At 32.2% G+C, this 11,850-nt stretch overlaps 1 pseudogene; it reads left to right on the top strand.

Annotated features, from left to right (window-relative positions):
* The first annotated feature begins 5,073 nt into the window (after positions 1-5,073).
* On the top strand, positions 5,074-5,192 carry LOC118608974 (annotated as a pseudogene).
* The last annotated feature ends 6,658 nt before the right edge of the window (positions 5,193-11,850 follow it).

Raw genomic sequence — 11,850 nt, 5'->3', positions numbered from 1 at the left:
TGAGAAACATTAGTAGCAGAAATCTATTTAAAAATGCATGTCCCATGAATGCCTGGTAAAATATTGAGTGAGTCATTTGAGCCAAAGACCAAATTGATTTTTTTAAAATAATGCTTTGTTTCTATAATGTAAAGCTGCTATTTATAATTCACTAATCACCCGGTATTATTAATAGAAATTATCTAACATATACATATCACCTAGTGCTCCCTGGAAAATTTACTTACCTGGTTAGAGCTATCACAAGCAAAGGATTATAAATGAAAAAAATATTATTTTTTGTTTAATTGCCCTTTGTGCAAACTAATTCAGAATAATCTAGAAATTCATAAATAAAATATAACATAATGTTATCAAGTTTTGAATGCCTAATGTGTGGACCCAGCACCTCACAATGGCACTACCATGGGGTACATATTATGATAACCATTTACAGATGAGAAAACAACCTAAGGAATGTGACTTTCCCAAAGTCACACTACTCTATGTGAATAACTAAGATTTCGTCCTGTGTCTACATAAATTAATAGAGTCTGGTTGTGTTTTTCCTATTGCAAAACAAATAAAGATAGTGAAAGCATATAAATATTAAACTTTGTCATCATGTATTACTTTCATATGGCAGCAAATGATCATGAGGAATGAATTGTAATTATTAGTTGTGAAATTTTAAGGTGAATTTAAAAATTAGTTAGATCAAGGTAGGTTCACGTAAAAAGATTTAGTACAACTCATACTTGAGCAAATATTGTTCCTGGCTCAATACTTAGTTCTGGAGAAAGATATATAATATTAACTAGTAGCTATATTATTATTTTTACACTAGGTACCACTCTACGCATTTTACATTTATTAACAATTTAAACCTTGTAACCCACCCAATAAGTTACATATAATTATTATCTCTTAGTATTATTTCTTGATTTAGTCAAGGAAACTATATGTGTGTATGTGTGCATGTGTATATACACATATAAACGTGGATGCGCACACACAGACACACACACAGAACCGGCTCACATAGTTGTGGAGACAGTACAATTATATAAGAATTTGTAGAAATCTACAGAGTTAGGCAACCAGCTGAATAAAGTGAAAACGTAGAGAAAAGTTGATACTGCAGTCTTGAGTTCGAAATCTATAATCTGGAAATTTAGGTAGAGCTTCTGTGTTGCAATCTTAAAGCACAACTGCTACTTTTTCAAGAAACTTCTTTGCACATCAGACTTTCAACTGATTGAAGGAAGCTCACACACATTATGGGCAGTGATCGGCTTTACTTATAGTTTACTGATTTAAATATTAATCAATATAAAAACAATACTTTCACAGCAACATCTCGACTAATGTTTAACCAAATAACCAAGCTCCCTAGCCAGAGCCAAGTTGACAAATAAAATAAATATAACTTTTAGTAAAATGTTTATCTTTGCCTTAAGCAAGCCTTGTCCATTGTTTCTATGTGTATCTAGGTTAACGCACCTTTTGAAATAAACCATAACCATCCTCAAGAGAGCACATAATCTCATCAATTGCCCTGTAATCCAATCGCCGCATTGCTTCTTCCCACCTCCATGTATTCTTTCTTAAATTCCTTCCTTAATTTCAAATGCATAAAAGAAGCTGCAAAACTATTATTCTCTAGAGCATTTGAGATCTTCCTCTCTGGCATATGTCTTCAGCTTGGATCAAATAAACTCAAAAAAATTCTCTGTAGATGTGGAAGTTTCTTATGTCAACAGGTTCCAGAATAGAAGGAAAAGATGGATGGGAGCAAGAAAGAATAACTGAGCCCAGGAAAGCCTGAGACCATGCACCCAGTGGTTGGTCTAGCTCAATGGATCTCGGTAAAGATCGACTGTGATCTTGCTTCAAATTAGTATTTCCATTTATCATCGCTAATAATTCAAATTCATTGATTCTAATGAGGGGCCTAAATTCTAAATTTTAAATTGCTCCAAAGGTGAGCCATTAAATTAAATGAGTTTTTTAGTAGGGAGGTTGGGGGAGGGTGACTGGATTAGATACTGCAGGTCCTTAGGCTTCCAAATTCTTCCCCCTTAGCTCAGTGGGCTTTTTGTTCATTTTACCCAAGAAATAGAGACTACAAATATCCAGGGTATTTCTCCTCTATCATCTCTATTTTTTATGTACAGTATTCCTATTTCAAACTGCTATTGTTTATTAGGTTCTTTAACATCAAATAGCACACACGTATATATAAATATATATAAAATTCTTGTTAAACCAGAGGCATTTTGATCCACACATGCCTCCTAACCAGTGCACATTTCCATTCTACCAACTCTGTTATAATATCACAGACAGAATCCAGACATATTTTCTATGTTCTTGTAAGCATGCCTTTATTTGAGCCCACTGTGGCTTTATACTTCTAAGCGACTGGTATTTATGATAAGATAGAGACCATCAATCAGAAACAGATGAAGACTAATGTGGCCTAACTTCAAGGTCTGGTTATATATGTCATATTATTAGTTGTTGATGATCCTCTTTCCCATAAATCTATAGGGACAATGTGCATCATGTGTGACTACATAAGATAGAGAATCGAAAGTTTCCATCTCCCAAAACTGTACGTTTGCCCCTTCACCTGAGACAATAGAACTTTTACCATCTTGGCATCTATTCACTCAACTCAGATGACATTTCCTTTGTCATCTGTATTAATGAATGTACAATAACCTTATGGAAGTGTGAAAGCACATCTCAAAAGGCACTCCAGTTTTGCCACTATTTCTAGTACTTTTAGAGGATGACATGACTGATGAGTCAGACCTAAATGGAGCCATAGGCACTGTCAGTTACAAATACGCGGTGCATACCCTGCTGAGAGTTCATAAGTCAGGGGCACAGTGCGTTTTTCTCCTCAGACAATAACTTAACTTCAAAAATTTCTCCTAGTGAAACAAAAATAGAATTAGTATTACCATAAAATTGTAATCTAAAATTACGATAGAAATTTATGTTTCAAAGAACTTAGATTTATTAGTAGCCCTCAATAACTAACTGAAGCATAGGTAATTGTATGTATGAATTTCTCAAGGATCTCTAGAACCCTCAAGCCCAGCCTAGATATTTGATTTACATACAGAAATAAAGAAGGAGGTTTTTTAGAGTATATTATGCAACAAGTTTTGATATTATGCAGAGTTATACTCAAATGCTGTCTATGATATCACATCTCAATCTGAAATATAAATATAAATATAACAATGCCTAATTCTTAAAATTATCTTATGTCATAGGAAATATAAAATTATATCACAATTGGAATACATTATTATAAGAAAATATCAAGTGCTCAATGGATAAAGAAACAAAATACACAGAAAAAATTAACTGGAGAATGCAGGTTATAAGGAATTACATAGATGATCAATAACAGAATTAAGAAGCATAATTTTGTTTTTAGAAAAAAACAAAACCTCCAAGTACCAAAGTTCCTTTAACATTTAGCAAAATCAGTTCAGAACTCATAGTTTGGTATCCTTTTGAAAATAATATGAACCAAAAGCATATCCATATTTTGACATGATAATTATAAAGAAGCACTATAAAGAAATATACTATTACATATACATATATAATATCGATTACAACAAAAGAGCATCTCAAACAGATTGAATATCTCATTTTAGGAGTATAGGTATGAAAATGATAGTGTATTGATATAAAGGAAATACAGAAAACATAAACAAAAAATTCCTATGCTTACAACTATTTAAAAATCAAAAAGATATATAGACAGAAGACATAAAAAGGGTTGTTTTGTTGATTATTTTGATTGTTTTACTTTTAAATATTTTTATAATGTTTTTCATGATCAGAGTATGGAAAAACAGGAATCTCTGGGTTTAATTTGCCACTACTATCCACGTGCTCCTTATATGCCACTTAACTTCTCTGAGTTTCAGTTCACACTTTTATAAATTGCTGATCATGAAATCTGTATTAAGGATCACTTGGAAATCTGAGTAAATTTCCTGATAAGCACTGCGTATCACACTGTGGATAATCAACAGTGTACCTCCATTCATTCCTGTTGCAGCCCCAGGCTGTTCATATGTATCTAGAGCATGAAGGGAATGAACTAGGTGATCTCCAAAGTCTGCCTATATACAGCTAAAAGTTTTATTCCAGAATATTTTCTAATATTTAGAATGTGAGGGACTTTAAAATGGGATGTTTATATTTTCTGTACGATCTAGACTATATTAAAAAAAAAAAATCTCGATACCATGTTCCCAGGGGACTATGAGATTTCTTTCATCAAAGTGCTGGAAATAAAATTAAATGAAAAGCCAACTCTATTTAGAGAAGAGAGAGAAGCACTGGTGATTTAATTAATTATTCACAATAAATATCATCCTTTCAGAAAAACATTAGGAAAATTAAATTATAAAACAGGAAAAAAAACATACAGCCTTATTTAATAAAAAAAAGATTAATTAAATCAAAGAACTAATTTATTTATTCATTTAAATATCTTCTGTAAGTCAAGAACCATGCTAATGACAAAATCAAAGATTTTTCTCTAGTCAAAAATAATGTACTACTTTTACAGCTTCTTAGATATTTTCCAGTGGAAATTAACTTCTGATTTCTGAATGTTTTCCCACTTTTCCCCATCCCCTCAAAGACATGCCCTCTTCATGCATGCACCAGTCAGAAAATGGCTACTTTAATGAAAGAAGATGACATTTCTCCTAGGAGAAGGGGCTCTCCCTAACCTTGCCGGAGTGCCGGTTGATGATTTTTGGGAGAATGTAGATGTGTGATCACCCATACCTATGAAAAAAGGAATATATTTCTCATTACCTGTCATTTTTGACTAATGGAATCCTAGTGTCACACTTCTATCCCGGTTCATGTTATAAAAGGCCTGGTGATCACCTGTTCGAGTTTATTTCTGCAACTTTTCTTAGCACTTACTTCCTCCCTCATGTAGTCCATTATTTAATGAATTTGCAGATGACATAAGATCTCTGTGACCTGTTCACATATGTTTACATATGCCATGTCAATACATGTAAATAAAAGTGAAAAATAGCCTACATCCATGCCACCCTGAACAAGCTCAATCCAGTCTGATCTCAGAAGCTAAGCAGAGTTGGGCCTGGTTAGTACTTGGATGGGAGACCACCTAGGAAGACCAGGTGCTGTAGGCATAAAAAATGAAAAAATAAGGGATTGTAAGCTGACAAGGTCCTTGAAATCTGTGAAGTCAACCAAGGGTTACCTCACCTAAAAAAAAAAAGTGAAAAATAATCAATATTTGTGATTTTTAGTCCAGATTGTACTGTGAGCTCTTCAAAGGAAAATGTCTCCATATGACTCTCTCTGTTCATCCTTACAAAAAGATTATATTGATGTCATAACTTAATTAAAGATTGTTTTAATAAATTACGTGCCCCATTCCTCCTTTCCACAAGAATCATTTCAGAACCCCCATGTCTAGGGCTGCTATACCAAAAATTGAGTGACTTAAAATAACAGAAATTTATTATCTCATGGCTCTGGAGGCCAGAAGTGAGAAATCTAGGTATTAGCAGGGTTGGTTCCTTCTGAAGGTTCTAAGGGAGAATCTGTTCCATGCCTCTCTACTAGTTTCTGGGGACAGCTGGCAATCCTTGGCATTCCCTGGCTTGAAGATGTATCATTTCAATCTCTACCTGCATCTTCACTCAGCATTTGCATTATGTCTCTACATCATCTTCCTCTTGTGTGTGTCTGTATAACCACATGGCACTCTCTTTTATGAGGACACCAGTCATTGTGGATTAGGGGCCTATCCTATACCAGTAATCTGAACTTTATTATTTATAACTGAAAAAAACTCGTTTCCAAATAAGATCACATTCTGAGGTACTAATGGTTAGGACTTTGGATATACTTATTTTCGAAGGGGGGCAGATACAATTCAACCGATAACACCCTATTAGGAAGAAATCTCCCTAAGCAGCTCCTCTGAAGACAGAATAGGCTGAGCTCTCTTCCCATTCCAATCTCAAACGACAGTTATACCAGCCATTTTAAAGACTAGAAAATTACACTGTTAGAATTGCTTTGTGGCATCTGTTACATAGAGACCATTTAAAACTTTTGGGTTAACAAGTTTTCTAATAGGCCTGTGCTATATTATCATATTACCTCGTATATTGATTTTATTTCCCAAAGACACTATATACAGACAGAGAGAGGCGTTTCTAATGTTACAGACTACCATCCATCACACATCAGACTTCTATTTTCTCACACAGGTAAGGGAGGCCGTGATGCTCCAACCCCTGACTAATGCTCTTACTTTAAAAATCACCTGTAGACATCTATCAGCCAATATTTTGAGAGAAACGAGTCAGAGAAGAGAGCTTTATCAATACTAAAGGGACTGCTTTTAAAAGTGACCTTGCTTACTGAATACTCAGCATTGTAAAAGAGTAGCATTTTACACACACATACACACATGCACACATACTCACACTCATATTCTGTGGAAAATGCTGTACAGAAAAGAAAACCCTTGAGAATGAGAACACATCTGTTTGCAGAAATGAAACTTGTTAAAATGTGACCTAGGCCAACCTGCCATCAAATCAGTGGAGCAAAATTTTCTGTGAGCCAACAGAAAGCATCGCACGAACACTGTACAGACATCACCTAGTTACATGCCTCTGAGTGTATTCTTTACAATCCATGCTTAGAATCTTATACATTGACAATCCTCTGGGGAGAAATATGCAACCTGATTAAGAACTTAAAATTCTATGATGTTAAAATAAACCATTGAAACACCCTGTCTTCCCATCCGAAATTGCTTACATTAAAAAAATACACAGAATGTTGAAAGTAAAAGTAGAAAAAATTCTATATTGTTTCAAATTTTACCAACTTAATCCTTTTAGTTTATTAATTTTTCACCAAGCAAAATTATGTTGTATTTGTGTTTGATAAAGTAATCATTTAATTCCTGCCATCAATTCGTTTTCTGTGCTCAGACAGCTTCATTCTGCCTATATACAACTTGGCTGAAACACCTGTAATCCAGCTGATGTGGAATAATTGCCTGTTCATATTCACAGTGAATTTAAACATCACTATCATCCAGCAATGTAGTGCATATAGTATACATGTTAGTTCATATAATCCATGCAAACTTGCTTGTACTAGTCTTGCCATAAATCTGTTTAATCTCTTTTAAACAAGAGTGTAGGACATAGATCCATGTAGATTTATACTTGTGGAGCTAGATAAAAATACATATTTTAATCTATTTAGTTATTATGAATATATAATAGTGCTAGAATTTTCTCATTTTCAACAGAGTAGCTCCACAAAATCTTTTTTATTTGTTGAAATTTCAAGCATGATTGTATTTGGATGGGGAAAAAGCATCAAACTCCAAAGGAGTTTGAAAATGATTGCTGTAGACAAGTGTTTCTCAAGCATTTTATTCTCAGGAACTTTTTATACTCTTTAAAATTACTGACGACCCCACAGAGCTTTTATGTATATATTTATATTCACTGATATTTACCAGATTAGAAATTAAAACTGATTTACAAATAAAAATTTAAATGATTAAAAATGTAAAAATATATTTACCAATTACGTACAAAAATCACAGTCATTAGATAATAATGTAAATAATACATATAGTTTATGAAACATAACTATATTTTCCAAAGCAAAATAACTGAGAAGAGGAAGGAGCACTGTCCTATGTTTTTATAAATCTCCCTAATGGCTTAGAAGGAGAAAGCTAGATTCTTATATTTGCATTTTCTTTTAATATAAAATGAAATGTTATTTGAGTTAAGGTATATAAAGAAAATAAAGCCTCACACAGATAAGTATTTTGAAAACAGCAGAATATTTTAATAGCATTTTTGGATAATTTTGGATGTTCTGTGACACTACACCAAAACTACCCAACGATACTTTCTTCAAGTTACTTGTGCTAAAAAAGAAAAAGAAATATTAAAATTTTTAAGACTTGATTTGAACAAAATAATTCAAATCAGACAGCATCTAATCTTAACAGACAGAAATGAGACCCAAGCAACTGCCCAAAATGAAAGACTTTATAGGCAGAAGGGAGCGAGAACAAGGAAGTTATATTAGGCAAAACGTGGGCTGGTTATTGCAAAGTTACTTCCCTTTAGGAAATGGCCTAAAGGGACCTTTCAGGAAGATTACCCACCTAAGTGCTGGTCACATGATTCCTGATTGACTGGTTTAAGGTTCCATTTCTGGGATAGTCGAAACTATAATTAAGTCTTGGTTATATGATGTGAAACTTAGCATAAGCTACTCCATTTTGAGCCTGTTGTCCCATTTTTAACATTTGCAATGTGGCATCTGAAATCATATAAAAAAAGTCTCATACCACATTATATTAAAATCCATTGGTTTATTTTAAACTTAAAATGAGTATTTACCTTTGCATGCATTTATAATGTCATTCGTCACTGACATATAGATTTGCCAAAATAAGTCACAATTTATTATATAATATAAAATTATTCACATCACCATTGACCTCACCAGAAAAATATGTTAGAAAGCTGTCAACTTCAGACTGGCAAATACGAGTTTTCCAAAATTCTAATTCTTGTTTTAGATCTTGAATTTTATCATTGCAACTATGAAATTATATATATATAATATATATAGATATATATACACACACATATATATGTATATATATTATATATAGAAAGAGAAGAGAGGCAATATATATATTATGTACATATATATGTCTCTGCCCCTGGTTTTATATATAGAATATGTAATATATATCTCTCTCTATGTAATGTATATAGATGTCTCTGCCCCTGGTTCCTGATGCAAGGCTCCTAAAACTCTTGTGAATAGAATTGCTAGAGCAATCTTTTGTTCTCTCATTTAGTCTTTGACCCCAATTCCCAGCACAAAGTTCCTGAAAACTTTGTAATGAATGTCCTAAGTAATAAGAGTACTGGGATCATCTCCTGTTCTAATATTTGGTCTTTGACTCCAGTTCCTTTGACCCCACAGGGCTCCTAAGTTCCTTGTAATTTCACAGATGAGAAAAGTATCTTTTGTTTTAATGAAAAGACTCTGGGTGGGCTCCTGGATGGCTCTTTGACAGGAATAAGGACACGTCATCCAATACAGAGAAGAGAAAGCAGAGACTACGATTGACATGGAGATAGATTTGATAGATTCCGGTTGGAAAGTATTCATTTTTCTCATGAAACATAAATGGGAAAAGGGATTAAAAGATAATTGAAGAGAGAAGAGTAGATTAATGTCCAATGTCATATATATTAATTCACTAAATTCAACAAACATTTGTCCAACACTTGAAATGAGCCAGGTATTTTGCTTAATCTCGGGAGTTACCAATATTAATGATATAACTACTCTGAAGTTTTTATAGTTTAATGAGTGAGGTGCCAGGTCAGATGGTGACTTCAAAAATGGGTATGAATCTTGTGTCTTAAGATACAAAGGAAAAAAATGAAACCCAAGCATAGTTCCCTGGCCAGTGAGTAAACATAAAACTGATTTACATCTCTGCAAGGTTTTGAAGGATAAGAATAATAAGGAAATAAGAAGTCCTGGTATAAGTGGTTTCCTTATACTTATTATTCTTACAGTGTTATTCTAATGTTCTTATTGTGGGGTTTGAGAACTATTAATCCTATAAGCCATACTTACTCTTTATTTTTTGTAAGATAATAAAGCATAGTGTTTCTCTAGGCCCTGGGTAACGTTTTATGCTTTAGCCTTAAAGAGATAATTTGCTTCGTGATTTCTGTAATTTACTAATTGAAGTGGCAGCTTCCCCTAAACTTCTTTCTAAGAAAAATTGCAGCTCTTTCTTTCATTTATTCATTTCACACTAACTTATTGAGTGTTCACTTTGTTCCACCAGGATAAAGAGAAAAATATGAGAAAATTTAAGAGTTTGAATTATAATTTATTGTGTTTATAATTTATCCTTTTGATTTGTAACATTTTCTAATCTATGAAAAGAAACCTTACTTCATAATGAATTTGCCTGGGGTCAAAAATTTAAAACCAAAAATATTCATAATAAAGCACACAGAGATGTAGCAATTAAAATGGAATAGTAATAGTGTATCGCATTGTAATACCTTCTTTTAAAGTAAAAAAAGACCACATATTATACTACATCATTAATTTTATATGAAAAGATTTATAAATCCTTGCTTTGCTATATGCCTACAATCAAACTTCTGCACATTAGAAAATAATAATTTGTGCCTGAATAGATATAAATCATTCAATAGCAATTTCTTTTGTTGCTATTGTTGAGGGTGTTTTAAAAAGACGTATTGTTATTTATTTATTTTTTAATGCCTACAGCACCTGGTATTCCTAAGTGGTCTCATCCAAGTACTTAACCAGGCCCAACCCTGCTTAGCTTAGATCGGGGCACGTTCAGGATGGCAAGGCTGTAGACTGTTACTCTTTAATTAGAAAAATAATACATGTTTGTAACAATTCAAATAATAGAGATATTTTTAAGTTAGGTGTCACTAGTCTTACCCACTCCCCTCCATCTCCATCTACCTTGTGGCTTGCTAAACAGTGTTAACAGTTTGAGTTTCTGCTCTCCAACTTTTTTTTAACCTGCACAAAGATAGATATGAATATGGATGTGAAGAGATATAGAGAGAAATAGAAATGAAGATAAAGATAGGGACAGAGACAGAGAAATAAAAATATACACACACATAAAGGTTTTTTCCCATTTTTATATTTTACAAAAACAGATTTATCCACTGCTAAATAATGGATTTTAGTCATACTTTAATACATAATATATAAATAACAAGATAATTTATTGAACTGTTGCATTTTCTAACTACAAATGTAGTATAATTTATTTAACAACTCCATATTATTTGACATTCAGGTTGTTGACAGATAATTTGCTTTAATAAACATGCTGTTATAAATATTCTAATCTGGTGGTGTTTTTGTATATTTTGTAGCAAAATTTACTTTTAGTAGATATAGACATATTCTTTTCCCAAAAGTTTGTTCCAGTATATACTTCTAACAACAATGTGTATGCATGTTTTCCTCTCATACACTTAAAAGCAATGAATCCTATCAATCTTTAAAATAGTTTAATAGGTAAAAATGGTAGTCTTTATGATCTTAATTTTCATTCCTCTAAATAAATCTAAATATTGGGCAGTTTTTTAATATAATTTTACTATGTTTTATTTTGTGAACTACCAATTTGTAAACTATGTTCATTTTTATTGGAATCTATATTTTTAATGAATTTTCAAATGTTTTGTTTATGTTTGTGAATTTAACTCTTTATTTATTATGTCTATATTTAACTGTGTGGTAGATAAATAATTTAGTTTATATAATTATATATGACTAACCTTAATGTTTCCTAATATTTAGTTTTCACAATTAAAGAATGAATCAGTATTTTTCTTAATTTTCTGTGTATGCTAATTTTATAACACTTAGTATTAAACAACTGTATACCTTATAGTTAGAATAATAATACAATGAACACTTTCATATGAAACATTTATGTTCAATAACTGTTAGTATTTTACTGTATTATCTTTTTCCATCTCTCTTACATTTGCTGAATCACGTAAAAGTTATAAAAATATCAACATTTTACCCCCAAATACTTTACATTCATCTCCTAAAAATATAGGATTTTTTTTTTTAGTTCATTCAATCAGTTACTCCATTTCACACAGAAAATCAACAATTCTTCCCTAATACCATCTAATATCAGTTCATTGTTTTCTTCATTTATCCTCAAAATTTATAGTT

The sequence above is a fragment of the Rousettus aegyptiacus genome, unplaced genomic scaffold, assembly GCF_014176215.1.
Source record: "Rousettus aegyptiacus isolate mRouAeg1 unplaced genomic scaffold, mRouAeg1.p scaffold_m13_p_10, whole genome shotgun sequence".
Classification (NCBI taxonomy): Eukaryota; Metazoa; Chordata; class Mammalia; order Chiroptera; family Pteropodidae; genus Rousettus; species Rousettus aegyptiacus.
The sequence above is the reverse complement of the archived record's forward strand: the minus strand, read 5'-3'. Positions and strand labels throughout refer to the sequence as shown.